This window comes from Lepisosteus platostomus, chromosome 11 (assembly GCF_059453375.1).
Source record: "Lepisosteus platostomus isolate fLepPlt1 chromosome 11, fLepPlt1.hap1, whole genome shotgun sequence".
Taxonomy (NCBI): Eukaryota; Metazoa; Chordata; class Actinopteri; order Semionotiformes; family Lepisosteidae; genus Lepisosteus; species Lepisosteus platostomus.
In genome coordinates, this window is record NC_142621.1 from 41,607,259 (window position 1) to 41,626,506 (window position 19,248).

The window sequence follows — 19,248 nt, forward strand, 5'->3', positions numbered from 1 at the left end:
CTACAGTACCCCTACTAGTAATAGTAGCGATAGTTGTTGTTGATATTGTAGTAGTAGTAGCAGCCCCATTATTTGCAATTGAAGCACCGCCAACAGTACTTTCAATTTTGACAGAATTGTATTGTGAGGCAAAGTAAACTACATTTCCCACTGCGCCTTGCTTCGTCGCGTCAGGTGAGGTTGGGGATTGTAGCGCCGTGCTTTGCAGAGAATGGCTCAGTCTCCATGAGAGCGGTCTACTGTCGATACAAGCTTCTGATTGCGCGTAAAGTGATTTTGCACCTACAGCTGTATCACACCGCTGGAATACATCGCACGGATCATGTACTGGGCTTCACAATGAGTAGGCTCTGAGAAGTTGGAATATATTTCTGTCGATTTTGGATGTGATTTTCCTGCAGTTTTCTTGAGGGATTCTATTTTTTAACTAATAGATTGAAGCGTTACATTCCTAAGGCTGCCGATTGAATTGAACATTTAAGTTACTGCTCTGTAGACGAATACCTGTGTGGGAAAATACTTTTTACTGGATTAGCTACATATTTTTCTGCGTTTTCTTGGTAGTACATCACTCTGTTTTGGATTATATTGCTTTACGAAATACTTTTAAGTGCTACTTTGGGCAAATTGGAATCACTGTAAAATGTTTAAAAGGCAAATGATTTATTTTTCTTGGACATCTCATTTTAGAGAGAAGAAATGTACTTGGTATGGAAATATCGGGTTCGATACATTGTCGCATGGCTCTACATCTATGAAGAGACGGTTTTGTGGATCGCTGGATGATGTGAGGCGCAATGAATTATTGTCACTTTATGGAAACAGATCATCTTCTGATAAATTGCTACTAACCAATGCACTTTGTTTGGGATTCATCAGTGCGATTTCTTTGGGTGTTAACTTGGCCAGAATACCTGGAAATGTCAAACAGTCATCTTGGTTTGGATTATACAAGCCATCTCCTGGATTAGAATACAGCCTATTCTCTACATCATTTGTCAAATGTAAAAAAAGAAAAACGGAATAATCAAGTAATCTTTGTGGATTTATCAATGGCGTGAAAGCCTTAAAAGAGGTAAGATTCCCACGTTAAATAATTTTGTCTTTCGCTTCATGTTTTGTTTAGAAGCTGTGAAGTAACATCCTTTGATTGTATCAGTTTGTGTCTGTACTTTATAAAACATAGTTTAAGCAAACACAACTTTGTGTTTGCGACTTCTGTCTGGTGACGTTTCTTCGTGAATGTGGAAAGATGTCCTTGGTTAGATTCTAATAAAAGTAGTTAAAACATTTTTTTATCAGTTTTTACAACAGGTGTTCCTTGAGTTTCCTTCTCAAATATTTATCCATTCTCCGGTTTTTGGAGTAGGTCCGCACTTGTTTCAGTTCTTGATCTGTTTCAGTTCCGTTAGTTTTTGCTGGTATTCAGGGAAACAGCGCCTACCAAGGGCATTTCTTTTAAAGTGTAACCTGCACTGTCTTAAACCCACCGATAGAGCACTTAAGCACAGTTACAGTAGATACTACGGTAAAACAAATGCATCGAAAACACCAACAGCTGTTATCACTATATTCTTCTACTGTATGTGCATGGATGTGTCAATGTGGAAATGTTATTTTCTAAGCATTCGTCATAAATTCGTACATCAAGTGCAATGAACGAACCCCTGCCACCGATTTTGAGGGGTTTGTAGTGCAGCTAAAATCCCCATCACAGTGTCAAGTTATAAGAAGTGTAAGTGTAAAGTTTTTCAAAGCCCCTTTCCAAGATATTATAACGGAGAAGAATAGAAGGTAGTAACCAGAAAATGCAATTATATTGATTTTTGTTGTCTTCCGAGACAGATCGCTACTAAAACGAACATTGTATGTCTATACAACTGCTACAGCGGCTGGCGCGCTGAGTGCGTGGCTGTTGTAGACTCGCACCTGAGTTCTCACAGGTGCAGTCGGTACCTGGATATGAATATAAAAACACATTTTGGGCGGTTCTATTTAAATTCTACAAATAAACCGTTTAAATTAACTACACTGAATATGACCAACCTGCTGAAGGCCATCTTTTACAAAAGACGCATTACCCTCTATTCAGCTATAATCCATCCCCGCCGCAGCTGTGACTACTCTGTGCCTTAGTAAGGGCTTATTCAGAGTCAGTGAAGCCTGTGACCTCTTACAGTGCTCCTACTCAGGTGTGACTAAATAACCTTGTATGTCTTCCATAGTCACACATTTCCATGGTGAAATGGGAAACACAGGACGTTCTGTTTTTCTGTTGAAAATGCCCACATTCACTGCACACAAGGGTACCATTCTACTTATTTTGTAAATTCCTGTCTGTTTAAATGGCATTGTCATTGTTTATAGAAGAAAATCTGCTTTACTTGTTTCTTTCTTACCTTTAATTAGGACTCTCCAATGTTTTGCAAATATTATGTTATTCTTTGAATGCATTTAGGAATTGTACATGGCGCGGCTTATATTGATTTAATTTTTACAGTAATGTCTGAACACCATTTCTTTCCCCAAAGAAGAGATTAAACTTCTAGCTCAGTGAAGTTTAAACTTCTGGGGAACACCTGAGCAACATTTCGTTTACATTAGAAGTTACTTGTATAAGAGTACTGTTACTGTATGTGCAGTACTTTAGCATAGCATGTCAATCATTTGAAACTAAGCAGGTATCCATTAGAAATCACTTAGTAGCATTAGTTATCACTAATACATTTCTTTTTATAAATATCAACATATTTATATTTCATTTGCATACAGAGCAATTGACAGTAAAATAAATCCAGAATTTGGGCACTGTGGGGCATTCTCTTCAAGTGAATAGTATACTGTATATCGTCATGCTCTAAATACGCAAATCTATGGGAAGGTGAAATGAGACTAAGAAGGAGTTAGAATCATTGTTTTTCAATGCAGTGCCATAGCTAAAATAAAATTAGGGTTAGTTTTTGAAACAATATATTTAAAAATTAACCCTAACATATTGTACAATCCAGGAGGCATTAAAAGCAAATCAGTCCCTGAGGTTAAAGGTGCAAAATATCACATAGAAGGAATTGGAAAAAAATAGCTTATTGTTTTCTGCAGAACCCCCACACGTATTATGACTGAGTTAGCCTTACTGGTGCTATAAATTAAATTAGTCTTAGCCCTAGAGGATTGCTAAACAGCTGTGCAGGAAAACCAGACAAGTGTGTGTGTTTTCTTTTTCGCTGAGACTCCTCTCTGAAGTATGAAAACATTGCTGAAAAGCCTTGCAGTGTGGCTCTCTCCGGATTGAAGCGAAAGGGTTACTCCTTCTTTCATGTCTCTTGCAATTGATGTAAATATTCCTGTGCTTAGAATAACAGAAAGACTTTTTACTGAAAGCAGTCCATTATAAGAGGCATTTAAATCTCTTCTTAGCATCCCAGCCACCCCCCTCCTCAGAAGTCTATTTATTTACTCGATTAGAGTTCTTTAGTTGCCACTTAAGAGGATTTGGTCTGAAGGGAGAACTGAAGGCCTCTGTACAATACAAGGTTCCTTCGACCTCAGGATTCCTATATGAAGCATGAGGCCACAGCTCCTGTTTGGAATGCATAGAGGAAAAGTGAACAGACTTCTGTGGTGTCCTGTAACACATGGGGCTGTGTGTAATGACCTCATATAGCACCTGTGACTGACTGGAAGCCCTCATGCAAACTGATCTTGTTTGTACAGTGTGAGCTGTGCACCTGATGGACTTTTTAAATAGCTCATTCAGGTTGCTTTCAGGTGGAAACTGTGCTTAGTGTGCTTGTGTATGTCTGCAGTTTCCAGACTAACAGAATTCACTTTCTTTGCCTTTCTTGGAGTTCCATGCATAGCTGGATGACATAAAGGACATTTTCAGCCTTCCTAACTAGAATTGTTGCATCTTTATTTCTAGTTCTGTGATCAACAATAGTTTATTTTGTTATCATACTGTAGGTAATTTTTTATGGTGTCATTGTAGTCTCTCCCAAATGATAGGATGTTGACATTCACTTTTGAATGAAATTGCTGAAATAAATGACTTTTCGTTTAGTTTTCAGGAACACACAGTATCTTGATTTCAGTTCTCTGTCAGTCATAGAAAGTTTCATGATGCTTATATTGGAAAACTGTGTTGTTGGGCTAATATGTTAAAAAACATTTAACTCTTCAAACCTTCTCATTCTGTCTATAAGAAACCTTTATTTTATCACACATGATACTGTTCTTGGTTTTAATAGTTTTTGAAACATTAAGTACTCGAATGTGGGCTCATTCTGAACTAACTGGAGCCTATATTGCATCATGAAGGCAACGATGCTATGACCTCTTGGAGAGCTCGTGTTTCTACTGTACAAATAATAATACCCTCACCCTGAATGAAGGCGTCTGTAGTTGAAAGGGTCTCTGTAGTGACTTAGACAGGGTTCTCTTACAGTGTGTAACAGAACAGACTGAAGGAAAACAGCTTCTTCACCACACAGTATTTGAAAATGGCATACCTACACCTTGTCTTTCATAAATCTGATTCAAGATAGAAGGTCAGCGACCCAGGCAGCTAAGAAACAGAGTTTGTGGAACAACAGGTTTCATGCTGGGGGAGAGTTTCTTGACAAGCCCTGAATTGTGCTGCTTTAAAAAAAAGTCTGGATAATTGTCAGATTAAACATGGGTAACAAAAGTGATATTTATTTCAAAATACACACAACAAACAACCTTACATTTGTACTTATTTAAAAAAAGGCTGAGGAACACCTGGTAGATTTGAAGGTCATCATTAATGTCAAATAACTTCTGGATGTTTAGTGGTAAGCAGTTTATCAGAGGTCATTGCTGTTGTGATCTTTTTAGTCTGTGAAGTTTTAGTCTACCTTAATTATAAATGTATTTAGCCTACACGGGCCAGTTCCCTATATTTTGTGCTTGTCTACATTCTGAGACAAAAAGTATATATAGTGGTAACCCAACAACCATAATCAAATTTAGACGTTGCTAATTATGTTGTGACTGACCCCTATCACCTTTCCAAAACATTGCTTGTCATAAACAAACACACCTAATGATTACCTTTACAAATCAGTAAATAGTTTGGTGTTACCAATTACAGCTGTCATAATGTATAGACATAATTATTGAAATGGTTTCTAATTCATGAGGGAAAGTGAGACACAAGCCAATGATCCTGTCTGTTGATGAGTAACATCTGATCATTTCCCTCTGGCATTTTTTTGTAGAATGTTGCTTCCTCTTGTAGTTATTTAAAGACTTATGTTTTTAGTGATTTAGAGTTTTTTTTATCTTCTCTTAGCTGAGCTGACTCCATGTTGCAGTGATTGAGTGTTACACAGCGGACGTTTTTGAATTTAGTAAACCTACATTTTTGTTATTTTTAAAAGAATTGTGAGTTAACACGCTGATGTTTTCTATAACATCACAGAACCACTGTAGATTTTTGTCCCCAAAGTTGTTTAGTTATAATTGTATTTAAATACTTGCTTTTGTTTTTTAGCTTTAATTACACTGCATTTTTCACTTCAACTGATGTAGACATAGAAACAAGAACTGCACCAGGCTGTGTTTCCATAGCTTGCTGTGGTGGCACACGCTCATAATAACCATGACACCTGCCAGGACTGCCACCTATCTGTAAGGTGAAATTGGAGCCCTGCAGATGCACGTGTTGAAAAAGCACGGAAAAAAGGCACAGATAAGCACTGACAGAAAAGTGCAACTGAAACGTTGGCAAGAGGGCATACGGTAACCCCTGAGTAATCCAGCCTGTCTCTTCCTGAGAGTCCTGGAACAATGAGGGCTGCTTCCAGCACAGTGGAGAGCTGCCTGCTGTCATATGATTCTGAATAAGACCCAGTCTGAAGTCTTAAGTACTCAAGCACACATGCATCATACACAATGAAGTATGCTGCATTCAGGCCTGCAAAATAGTGCTTTTCCTTCATTTATGTAAATCTTCAATTCCTCCTCCATCTCCAGTGTTGTGGCAAGGCTGTCAACAGTATCCTAACGCTGCTCAGTCCTTGCCAGTTTGTAAGGTCACGGTGAGGTGAGCCAGAAGATCCCAGTTTACCATTTCTTTACAGAGAAAAGAACAAGAGAACCGGAGACTTGCATTTCACAAACTCAAATGAGATGCCAAATGATAATCTTTTTAGTGCATATTTTCTTTTTACCATCATGTTTCCTATGAAGTTATTCATTGCTGGCCTAAAAAACACTTATTACGAATTGAGAGTCCTTGTTGGCTTTTATGGAGATATATGGGTAGCTATTATTGCTAGACTAAATGCTTGCACCTGTGATTAATAATTAGTCCTGAATTTCAGTCTCAAACCCCCTTCCTCCTATAAGGCACCAGTGTGTGTGTGTAAATAGGATGCACAAGGGTAGTTGTTAAACATTTAGAAGGAAGGTATGTTTCAAGGGCTCTTAACAGTTCCTTCGGTATATTCTTAAGACATAAAGGATCTCTATTTCTCCCCACTTCTTTCAGTTTGTTAGCCTTAAAGAATTCCATCTATTGTTGAGTCCTAGGACAGAGCCCCTTCTATGCCTGTATATGTTGGAGCACACTGGTTCCCTCTTTTTACCCCCCAAACCCTGCTCCCCACCCCCCCCCCACCTTCATTAAAATCTTCTCTGAACAAGTCTTCCTTTCTCCTCTGAAGAGGGACCCTCTGTCTAACGCCAAGTGACTCTCAGGGCTAGCATTGACGGTCGGACACTTGGTTTACAAAAGGAGCTGAAGTGTCAAATAAACTCGGTCAGAGCCCCTGAGACACAAGAATTCCTTTATTTCATACCCCAGAGGGAGACAAAGGCGGACTTTGTGTCAGTGAGCAGGCTCTAACAAAACAGTAGGGCTTTTTTTTCTTCTTTCCTTTAACAAGGAGAGGGATATGAGGCTGTAAATCAGACTCCCCCAGCGCAACTACCCCTCTCTTAGCATCTGTCCAGCGCACGGCAGCATTCTCTGACTAGAATGCCTGTTGTGCGTTGTAGTCTAATAGCCCTGTTCAATAAATGTTCTTTTAAAAGGCTGACTTTGGAAATTCTCTTTAGATGCACAGAACAGCTGAATTATTCTAAAATCTTCAAAAATGCTTTAAATAAAAAAAAACAATGTCTACTGAGAGCAAAAACTGACACGCATTTATAGGTTTTAAAAAAGTTCTGTTACAATGTTTCATGCTTACAATGATGATATTTTTAATTATTCTGTACAACCCTTTCTTGCTGTAACCAATGTGCTTAAGCCTTCAGTTTTTAATGTTTAAAAAGTACAATCAAGTTCATTATACTTTAAGCAAAAAGAACATAGCTTGTTAGATCAACAGGTATATTTCACTTTTCTGCTATTGCTCTTCACAGTATCTGAGACTTAAAAGGACAATCTCTTTGAAATCCTTCTTTCCCGGTTTAGGTATGTATAGATATAAAGGTACATTACATTGCTTTTGTGTATTTGGCATGAAGTTATAATTGTAGAGAAATAATATTCTTTTTAGTCTGCATAAATCCACAAGACAATACAGAGTAACAAGGGACAAATTGCAGTATCATAGAACATTGTTGGATTTGACATTCATGTGTCAGATGACATTTACAGTATGTGGTAGGCCACAGGAAATAAGTCATTCAACATACAATCAGAAGGTCATAGTTTACATCCTTATTTATTATTGATGGTAGTCCTTGTTTCCTGTTCTCTTACAGTAAGTGCCACAGTAGTGCAATTTACTATAAAACAAAAATTGTATTAGATGCTGTACCCAAAGTGCTTGCAGAGAGATCACTCACTTGCCTTTCCCTTGTGGAAGTTCAAAACCCTAATGTGTTTGGCGATCTAAACTTGGTGTTTGTAACAATTCAGAACAGCAGTTCCCAAGGTAAGTTCACAGGACCCCTAAGAACCTTCTCAAATTGTCCAGGTGGTCTTATGAAATATTGTAAATCTTTCCAGAGAGACTGATTATCAAATTCACTTCAACAGCAATTTCAGTCACTAATTGAGCACACCTGAATAAATTTGTTTAGGATCTTTTACCTTGTACAGTTTATAATATTTTTGGTATATTATTATTATTATTATTATTATTATTATTATTATTATTATTATTATTATTATTAATTATAACATATAGTATGGTACTATATAACTTAGAGACAATGGTATGGACTGTTAGACTTATATGGTCAGTACCTGAAGCTCCATTGAACTTGCTCTGAGCTTCATGGAAAGCAAGAGCTTTTAGAATAATCTGAAAAATTGAAAGGTAAGAAATGTAACATTAAGACTTAGAAAACCTCAGTCATAGTGACTTATCTTAAGTCATATAGACTGCTGTTTGCTTACTGACAAGAAACAGTATTTAAATTCTTTCTGGACTGTTTCAAGTCTCTAGTCAAACATGATCTGACATTTATCTTGGGAAGGTGAGAATGAAAGTAGCTCAGGAAAACACTATCTTTTTAAGTTTGATTTTAAAGAAAATGGCGGGCACTGATGTGCATTTGCCTCTCAACGTGGACAAAATGTGTCTTAAATACTACCTATTTCGGAAGCATTGTTGTCATTTTTTGAAGTGCTGGAAAAACAGATCATGATCTCCATTAGCTTTATTTCATGATCGAAATAAAGCAAAAACTCCACCTACTTCAAATCTCAAAATAATCTGCAAAGAAAGAAAAATATTTTATTTCTCTCCCATTCTTTCTTCCTTCCTTTCTTGGGAGCAACTTTAAAGTGTGTCAGAACAGGAGCGTTGTCATTTATTAGCTGAAAAGGAACAATGACTGGCTTGTCTCAGGGGAGACTGGGGCTCAAGGAAGCTGGGAAGAATGGTCTGAGATTGGGCAGCCTCTGACCGAGAACAAGTGGCCGTCTGATTGAGAAAACTGCTGACCCCTGGGGAAGAAAATGGCACCTTTGTTTAGAGGTGTGTGTGTGTGATTGTGTGTATAGCAGGGGGTGAGCGGGGGGTGTCAGAGGATTTGGGAAAGCGAGAGGGTAGGTGGGCTTGTCACTTTTTGTTTTCACTCAAGTGACTTTCTCGCTGTTCTGCCTATGTATGAAACCTTCAGTGAGGCTAAACTGCAGAGAAAAGCAAGGTATTATCACCTTGTCACTTCTGCAGCAAAGAACACCTTGTTTTCCATGGCTCGTTCCATAGGTTTTTAGTCTCAGGGCAGCTGGTGGAGAACAGAAAAGACTCGTTTATATGGATGTTCCACACAAATCTCGAAATATTTTCTGTCCTGGAAAATGTTTAATTTGGCCATTAAATGACATTTGATTTATCTCAGTGAGATGCTCAATACTGAAAAATACTGAATTGGAAACATTCTAAGTGTTTTCTGATAATCCTTGCCTCTATATTAATATTCTAGTTGTTTAACAAAGATTGTCTCAGGTTCCCTACTCTTACATTTTGCTAAATGAGCTAAGTGTAATGAGTCATATGTCAGAAGTTATAACAGCTCCTGTTTCGTTAATGAGTGACCTTTCCTAGTTTTGTTTCCAGGCTCTTAGCCTGTGAATTAAATTGCTTCTCTAAAACTGTCCCTTGGGTGGCCGTCTGAGGTTTATCAACTGTAAGTTTAAAAAAAATTAAATGAATACAAAGCACAGACTGCTGTCACCCTCAGCTGCTCCTGATTTTCCTCGGCTCTGTGCCAGTATCCTGGTGCTGGTTTTAATCCCAGAGGCAGAAACAATTGTCTTTTTAAATGTTGTACATAAAAGGCCTGAGTTTTATTTAAAGAAGGTGGTGGGGGAAACAAGTAGCAAATTGCTTAGTTCTTTCAAAGAAATGAGGAATCTGCTTTGCCTCATTTAGCCTTGGGGATAGGCTCTGGGCTGAGCAGGAGGAAAGTAAAAGTGTGGGACAAACTCCTCATCTTTCATTTGCTTTCCTGTCATCACAAACTGAAGTTACTCATGTAAAAGGAGAAGTAGTCTGTTTCTCTTCCCATAAAAGCTGGGTGTCTCTGAGTAGGCATGAGGCCGATTTTCTTTTTAGGTTGCTATAAAATAGACCTTCCAATTTCTCACAGAACCTACACTATTTCACACTTTACATGTCTCCTTCATTTCTGTGTTTAGTTAGAATTGGAATGATCTTTTTCTCTCCCTGCCATATCTCTCAAGATATGTATTCATGTATGCCACATCTTTGCAGTATTCTTCTTCTTTTGTTGTCCTCACTTTTTGACTTTTACACTGCTATAAAGCTTATGCCATCTTCCTGATCTTTAGATACACACCATAGTAACTTTTATCAAACTGTTTCTAAACATAGACAGGCTGCCTGCAATACTTACAAAAACCTTAAGCTTTATTTTTCAGCAACTGCCCTGTTATGATTTGTCCTTGGGAAAATGCTTACAGTTTTCAATCCCAATACAGTGTTTGAGGTAAAAAATGTGAAGACAAACTCTTGCACTGATTTTATGGGCTATATGAAGGATACGTAATTTATTGAAATATTTGTAGTCCTATGAAAGTGTAATCATGAGTTTAACTACATTAATTTAGTACATTAAAACCTTATGTGGCTTTGAAAGTTATTGACATAACTGGATTTTGTAATGAGGACTTTAAAATCCCAATGCATACTTATGAGAACTTTATAACAGCAGTGCCGTTAGGTTAAAGATAGTCTTGTCTATATGGAGGAGTTTGAGTTTACTGGACACAGTGTGCTGACAGAGGGGAATAATACCTTTACCACATATGATTTGAATGTATTTATATAAAGCATTTACTGTATGCTATATTCTACAGTCTAGTGGCATGGCTGTGTGATAGATACCTGAGGCTTGTGTTTGTTGTGTCTTGTGCTCCGGATTAGGAGCCTTCTGAATAGTTTTCAAGTTTTCCCCATGTTTGAACTGGTGACTTGAATTTGTCCATCTGAGCCAGTGTGTGTTTGTGTGATCCCTGCAATAGACTGGGATCTTGTCTCTGCATTGTCCCTGGGTGTGTGTGCCTAAGGGGGGTACTCATGAGCCATGTGATGGATGGCATCCCTTCCACAGATTAGTCCTGTCTTCCACCCTGTGCTTATGGGATAGGCTTCATGTTTCCATGACTCTTACCAGACTCCTTGATAAGGAACGGATAGACTCCTGCACCCTTCATCCGTGCTGCAATATCTCTCTCAAATGATGTAAAGTAACTATCTTTTCTCTTATCTCCTGTAATACCATTGCACTGTCTTCTCTACTGGTAATTGTTATAATCAATAATAATTATAATCATATATGATATAACGAATTACTATTATTATAATTATATAACCAATTATTATATAATTAATTATTATTATAATTATATATAATATAATTAATTACGGATATATATATATAATAGTTATAATTATAATTAAAAGTAATAATAATAACGTTTGTCTGTCCTTGTATTGTGTTGGACAGTGCCACAGAACCTATGTCCCCCAAGGGATAAATACAGCTTGAATTGAATTGAATTTATTGTATGAAATAAAGTCTGGATATACAAATCCTGATTCCTGGTTATCAAAAAAAGTGTTAATGTGGCATAAAAATGTACTGTACAGAACTGCAGTAGGCCCAAAAGCTCAGACACTATAGGTTTAAATAGGACAGCTGGGCATTTACATTCATTCCTTTGGCACACTCTTCAATCGAAAGTGGCTTACAATTATAGTGGGACAGTCACAACAAACAGGTGTAAAGTGTCATAGAACAAAATAGTTGTGCACTGCACTCTTGCAGCCCTAAAGGAGGATGTGCTAAGGTGAAAGTAGTTACCGCCACAAAACAATATTCTGGCCTTGGAAAGTGTGTATTTTATACTTTTAGTCTGATGTGTTATTCTTTCCTTTTAATCAGCGTTGAGCTTTCGTCAGCATGTGTTTCTCATTTCGCCTTGTGGGAAGGCTGTCTCAGCGCTGCGTAGTCAGGTCTCCTTGTGTTTCAGCAGACAAGTCTGTGATGTACCCAGCTTGCAGTGTTTCAGTGTGAAGACTGTGCTGTAGGTCTCTTTCTCATAGTTGTGCCCTCCTTGCTTAGGAAAACGAGCTTGTTCTCTATTCACGCTCAGCCAGCCAGTTTGTCTGATTTATTTATTTTCTAGGTCCATCCCTGTTCAGTTGGCACCGCCAGGGGATAGAGGCCCTGTTTTCTTTATACCCAAGGCGCCCATGTTAACCACCATGTTTTTTCAATCGCATAAAGGACCGATTTACTCTCGTCAAACTGGCTCTTTTGCTCAGGCTCAGCTGGGCGGAAATTAGTGTACAGGGATAGGGTAGCTCATTGACACCATGTTCTCAGCTCCAGTGCCCCACAGCCATCTTAACCTATGGATCACTTCCAAACAAAGCCTTTTACAGTTAGCTCAGTGCTGTTAAATGGGTTCAGTAAATTTCATGACCTGAGACTGTGCAGCTTATTCTCCCTTTTATTTTGGGTCTCTTGAAAGCGCATTAAGTTAGGTGTGTTCAGTAGGAAATGAGTGCTTGTAAATGCTGATGGACGGCCCACAAAGGCTGAACCCCAAATGGGGGGAAAAAAAGTTTTGTTTTAGGATTGATGAGGAAATTGATGCAAAAATATGAAGGCTCCTCTACTTCTGGGCATTTCTTCACTGAAGGTTGGACTGTGATTCAACCTTCCAGTCCCAACGTTTTGACACTTTTTTTCTGAAAAAAATGTCTGCTATCACCTTTTCCTTCTGATAGAAAACCTAATTTTAAGGTCTATTGAGTTGAGTAAGTCCTAAGTTAAAATTCAGATCTGAAATTTGTTCAGGACTGTGTGACAGGAATGGGATCATTGAGAAACCTGTGGAATTCTTTGATATTCCCCTTCTTTAAGCTTTTGTCTAATTGTCTAATGCTCTTCCTCCTCTTGCAGGCACACAGACATAAAGAACTTTACTTGCTCTAACTTTAACAACTAACTTTACTACTTTACCTGTGTTTTACATGTGAACATATCAGTCGCATGTTTGACCTGGTCTTGACAAGGTAACTCCAGAGGGAAAAAGTCCTGTTGGTCCGTTGCTCAGACCTTTTGAAAGAGAAGTGGTCATATTTCAGTACCTCAGGGAGGCAAAGAAATGGATCTGACCTCATCCAAATAGCTTCCTTCCAGAAACACATTTTTATTTCAAAAATATTTAGTATTCTGAAACTAGGAAAGAGGGTGGACATTTATTTTTTCTTTTACTTTAGTTGTTTTGATAATTTTGGGGTGAAATGGTTGTTTTAGTGTTAGAGTTCCACTCAGTCTGTGGTTAGCTTAAAGAGGCACATTGTCAGTGGCAATAAAACTAAGGGGACTGTAAAATCTGCCCTCAAGTGTGAAATAAATGCTTCTGTTGTCATCAAAGGTTAACTGGCCACAAATAACTGATTTACTGTAGTTTCATATCCTCCTGAGTCTTATAAAAAAGGAACTACACACTAAAGAACCAGCTATTTCAACCTAAATGTCTACCATGTCCCAGTGAGTAAGAGAGAATTACTGAAGACAGACCCTGGTGTAAAGTTCAACCCCTTTTAACTGCAAATAGCTACTTGTAAACAATATGTTTCTAACTGTTTTGCCAAGACTTATTTATGAACACTATTTTTTTCTCCTGAGATTTCTTTTCTGTGAAGCTTCTTCGATCATTTTTCCCAATGCAGGGGCATAAAATCGGTTTTCCTTATCATCAGTTGAAAGTTCTTAGGTTTCTAATGACGGTCAGTTCAGGAACCCTTTCACTTTCAGTTGGAAGGCACACTTCTCAATTAGAGTCCAGCAGTATAATGGCTTCCTATAGACAGGCAGGTGGTGGCGTCGAAGCAGTTTTAATTAAAGGCATGTCATAAATGCCATGTAGATTTTGTATTGGCTCAGCAGTTGTCCCTCTGCACAATGAAGACACAAAGTCTGCCTCAGCTGCATTAATTCTCTTTTGTTCACTGGTGTTTAGGAAAATATAATCTCCAAGTCTATTACAGGCACTTGGATGTAATCATATATAGAGGAAAACTGTCAAGTATTTTCAATGTGTTCATGGAGGCTAATAGAATGTTTTTCTTGTTTTGTTGTCTTCTTTGAGTAAGATATGTTTGCATTCCTTTCTCTAAAATGCCACATTCCTGATCTCCTGTGGTCAGTACAGGCCCCATTGTTTGCCTCTGAAGTCTGGGTGATGGTTTTACTTAGTTGCTATGGCAATACGTATGTATTGTGGTGGAAGTTTTGGAATTTTGTACCTATCCTAGAAGGTTCTGCCCTTTAATTATTACTTGACTGAACATTCCTGACCAGGAATATTTCTTCCTTTAAGACAGGATGAGTTCAATCAACTCCCAGCTTTCAGTGACACAGATCACCACAGATGATGAAAGGTTTGATTTCCATTTGTGTTTTAGACAATAGTGTTCTGAAAACAAGCTTGGATATGTGACTTTGAAGTGGAAGAGTAGTTATAACCCTGCAACCAAAGAGGGCTTCATATGTAAGTTTTTGGCCACACAACAAAACATTAAAAATCTTAAAATACAATGTGAAATTAAACATTTTTATTCCTTGTTAACAAAGGGCACCCATGTAAAAACAAGATTAGTTTTTTCAAAACCCATGTCACTTTTTGCTGCCTTGTTATTTTTAAATACCTATTTTAAAGAGGGGGCAGAGTTTATTATTTCACCCTAACACTACAGATGTGCTCTTATAAGGTTTCTGTATTTGCAAGAACACATTTACCAGTATCAAAATTGCTTCAGAATTAAGTTTGAAGAGCGTGGACATATCTAGAACAGATTGAGTGTCTAGGAAGTTCTGGTCTTGTTATTTATCACCACATGGACATGAGTTCCATCTTAAATATTACTCTAGAGATTTGTTCCCTAAATTTAATTTCACACTTTGTAGGAGATTATTAGTGGAATTTGAGAGCGCTCAAGTCTTATGCCCTACAGGCAGTGGTATTTGGGAGATTGTAGAGATTGTGTCCTGTCTGAGTTTACCTGGTAGTATAGCATCTGTTCTCATCAATGTTTCTTATAATTGCTTTGGCATAGTGCTTGTGAGGAAACGTGCGTGAACTGGTTGTTTCAGTTGAGCTCTTCAGAGAGAATTAGGATTGATCAGAGTGATTTACAGTAGTTCTCCAGTAGAGTTGCAGATGCTTGAATGCATTATCGATCGACCCATGTGTAAAAAAATGAAAGCCCTGTAAGCAGTGTTTCATGAAGTGGCTATTCTATAACAGTACCCCCACATTCCACATTTCACTTCCACTTTCGCTGGATGAAATATTGTTGATTCGGTCAATAGGTTTGCCACTTTCAAGGCGATGTCAACATGTAGAGTATGCTTATCGTGATCTACTCCAATCATATGCATGATGCGGCAGGAATGCCTGGAGAAACTGTTGATGACATACAGTATGGCCTGGATCGATCGGGCCACGGAATGGCATTGCTGAAATGTTGGCAAAATCACCATTCTTCTCGGGATCCCCTCTGATTAGAAGGGACACCAGTTGGTGCCGAATGAGACAAGGCTGGAAGATAATCAAGGGGTTTTGAAGACATTACCTAAAGGTGCTGCATTTGAAACTTCCTGCAAAGTTGAGAATAGTGTTAGGGAAGACCGCGGGAGAAGACGAAAGAAGTCAGCTGTAGTTTTTATTAAAACATATGATATCCGCTGCATGCAATTTCCTTCTCGAAATCCCTTTTGAATTTACCTTTGTTCAAGTCCTGTTTTTGGGAGTTTCGTGTGTTTTCTTTTCCCCCGAGTAATCTTACTGCAGTTGTATCAGGAGAAGGATACAGTCCAGGAAAGTGGTTGGGATTGGACTAGAGGCATTATTCTCATATCCATTTCTGTTTAACTGAGGTCTGAGCTTGAATCTTATCAGTTTGTAGCATCTTTGGAATTCTCTTTGGAATTCAGTTCTGTGTGCACACAGATATTTTAGTAAATATTTACAAAATAAAGTAGTCTTTATTACAAGTGAAGACAAAATCATTAAAATATGACAGTGCAACCCAGGTACAGTAGTCTGTTCATAGTTGTAAATATGTTTATCTTCTTTATTTTATGTCCTTTTTTCTGACTCTCCTGCTGACTGTTTCAGCACTTGCAGGACCAAATTGAAACATAATTGTACTTAAGAGCCCTTAACGTTAAGTTATAGTACACCAAGGGTCAGAAAAATAAGACACCCACCATCCTTTCCTTGGGGCTGACCACAGGATATGAAAACGTCTGTACTTATATTCTAACCTCATTTCAACAGAATTGAAATATTGAGTTTGCTATGTCAATATTGCCTTGCTGTGCACTGCCAAGTTTGTATTACCACAGATGAGGTTGGACTCTGTTCAGGCAAAGGATTTCTTTTCCAGCAGTGCTGGATAAATGCTGTAGCAGGGCGGATGGAGAGAAGATGTGCATTTTTCTTCAGACTGCGATCTTTTAGTCACTAGCGACCTCTCGTGGAAAAGAATTTCACTGCTGGTTCGCCTTGTAAAAACTAAACCTGTGCTTCTGAGAATGGCCACTAGAGGCAGCAACTGACATAACTCTTGTTCACTGTTTAATAGGAGGGATCCAGTTTTTAAGACACTCCAGAATAGTACCCTACAGTTCTGTGATATAAGTTTTTGAATAAATGTATACCTTCCTTTTCTCTACTCTGTCAGTTACATAGTTTCCTGTCAAGACTGAATTAATTTATCAATGTAATTTGTTCTTCTGATGTAGACCTCTTCAGTACCATGCAGGTTTTTCCAAATTGTTTGGTAAACACTGCAATGATGAGCAAGTTCAGAAATCAGTAATTATATAAAAGTATAAGTCTAGAAGCATTTGACATGTTTTTTGCTTTCTCCATTTTACCCTTGGATTCTTGCTTAGAAGGGAAACTAAATAAAGGGTTAGCTCTGTGCTATGTTGCACGAAGCTGATAACTTTTAAGAATAAGGTGCTCTAAAAATATCAATAAGCTTTTAGTCGGCATAGTACTATCTGCTTACGAACAAAGACACAAGGCTTCCAAACCCCATCCAACTATTATCATGAAACGTTCTGGAGGGTACTGTTAACAGTTTTTTTCTTAAACAGTCTAGTAAGGCTTAGGAATCTAATCTTTCATTGATTCCCCTGAATTCACTTTAGATTATGGATGAGGGTGTTTTAACATTTCAGTTACATCGTTCCTGCTGCTAGGTGCCCTTTCACTTTACTTTATGATAGACATGCACTTTGATGCTTGCAGTAGGTCAACAGACATGCACTTTGATGCTTGCACTATGTCACTACTTGATAAATCATTTGAAGGCAATGATATTGAATAGTGCTTTTACCCTTTGTCTCCCCCTGTTGGTCATTTGACATTATTCAAGAGTGCATCATTAATGAAAATTACACCTGCTGTATACAGTTGACCCTGATTTATATTTTAATTTTTTTATCTAGATACTCAAATCCAACAAACAGAATGTATGCATATGCTTTTATTGGATAGTGAAGAAAAGATGTTTCATTTTTACTTCTGCCTAATACTGATCAATTATATTAATTGGACACGCATCGAGTTCGGATTGAGGGGACTGGGTTCAACTCTGGACATGAGGTGCTGTCTATGTGGAGTTTGTATATTCTCTCTATGTTCATGTGGGTTTCCTTCCACAAACAAGTATGTTAAAAACTTATTGGTAGTTTAATTGGCTTGTGGGAAAATTGGCACTGGTGTTATTGTGTCTACATTTGTGTCCGTGTGTGCCCTGTGACTGATGTCCCATCCAGGGAGTATCCTGCCTTGCATCAATTGCTTGCCTGTAATGGATTAAGCAGTTAGAAAATGTATAAATAAACACTTGGTTATACAGTAGAACTATTGCATTAAGTTGACCTTATACAGCTCTTGAGTTCAGGGCAACCTGTGGAGCCTTTTGGATGCAATTTTAGAGATGTTTGTATCATGCAGATTTGAATTTTGAAGATACTCAGGTTATCAATTAATTTCAGTTGGAGATCTATATATCTTAAGCTTACCTTATGTGTTCAGTTGCTTTGCATAAAATGGAATGTTTATGAATTAGAAAATGGTAATTTATGTTGGAGAAAATAAATAATTGTGGGTATCTGCCCAATAAGTGTTTGCTCTTTTTAATCTGGACTTTGTCAGATTCAGAAGGTGAGTATGTTTTGATTCAGAGTCAGTGCCAGTTTGTTGAAGTTAAACGTTCTTTCAACAGAGCAGTGAAAATAATTCTTCTTCCTTATAATAAGGTATTTCTAATGTGTCAGTAGCACATTGGTCTGGTTTACTTAAATACTCCTTAGATCTGTTTAATTAAGACTGTGAACAGGAGGCACATCTTTACTCAGATTTGTAAGAGTCTATCTACTGTGTGTAAGAGCATGGCTATTTCAGTCATGTTGGAATTCCTCATCTTAGCCTTGAACTCCATAGCTTCTACTTGACAGTTGTTTCAGTGCTGGTTCTGAATTGTCCTCTGGGATGTGTTTATCAGCAGTTTTATAGTTTTAAATGCTTGTATTTAAATGGTGGTTGGTTAAGTTATTTCCTTTTACAGATTCCATTATATGACAGATCTGTATTCAGTACACTGTTGCTTCTTTTCAGCATTCATTTTGTTGGTATAAATTACCCAACTCCTTAAACAACATTTAAATAGTTGCGATAATACAATTTGTTTTCTGTCTGTTCAAAGAACCATTAGTTTAGTTTAAAATGTTAACAGCCTATTCAGTTATGTATTTTCTTTAAATTATTATTTTCAGATTGAAGATGTATGTGATAGGGAATATTAGAAAGACTACAAGAATGTACCTTTCTATTCTAATCAAGTAATTTTCTGACACTAGTTTTATGCTTAACCCTATTTAATATAAATCACACAGAATCACACAAAAGGTCCGGCTTGACAAAATTGTCTAATGGCACAATTTACAGGTATCGCAATTGGTTTAATACAGTGAGATTTTGTAAAAGGAATTTCTTCAATTAAAAAAATAATAAAACATTGAGAAAGACATACCTAAATGGGAATGAGAATTATTGAGTACAGAAACATCTGTTGACATTCACAGTTTCTATGCCACTACTTTAAAACAAGTTAAATGCACAACTGGACAGAAACCTTTAATTTTCATTTTCAAGTTATGAGAGCCCTTTCATTTAATTAAATATTTTTTTGTAGATAACAC

The 19,248-nt window shown here is 37.6% G+C and overlaps 1 long non-coding RNA gene across 3 annotated transcripts in view; it reads left to right on the top strand.

The window, feature by feature from the left end:
* The first annotated feature begins 180 nt into the window (after positions 1-180).
* Positions 181-19,248, top strand: part of LOC148652692 (uncharacterized) — a 98,707-nt gene continuing 79,639 nt past the window's right edge. Inside the window, exon 1 of one of the 3 annotated variants that reach the window (XR_015925398.1) lies at positions 181-1,075. This is a non-coding gene — a long non-coding RNA (uncharacterized LOC148652692). The remainder of the gene's footprint in view (positions 1,076-19,248) is intronic. The other 2 variants (XR_015925397.1, XR_015925396.1) reach the window with 2 other exon arrangements.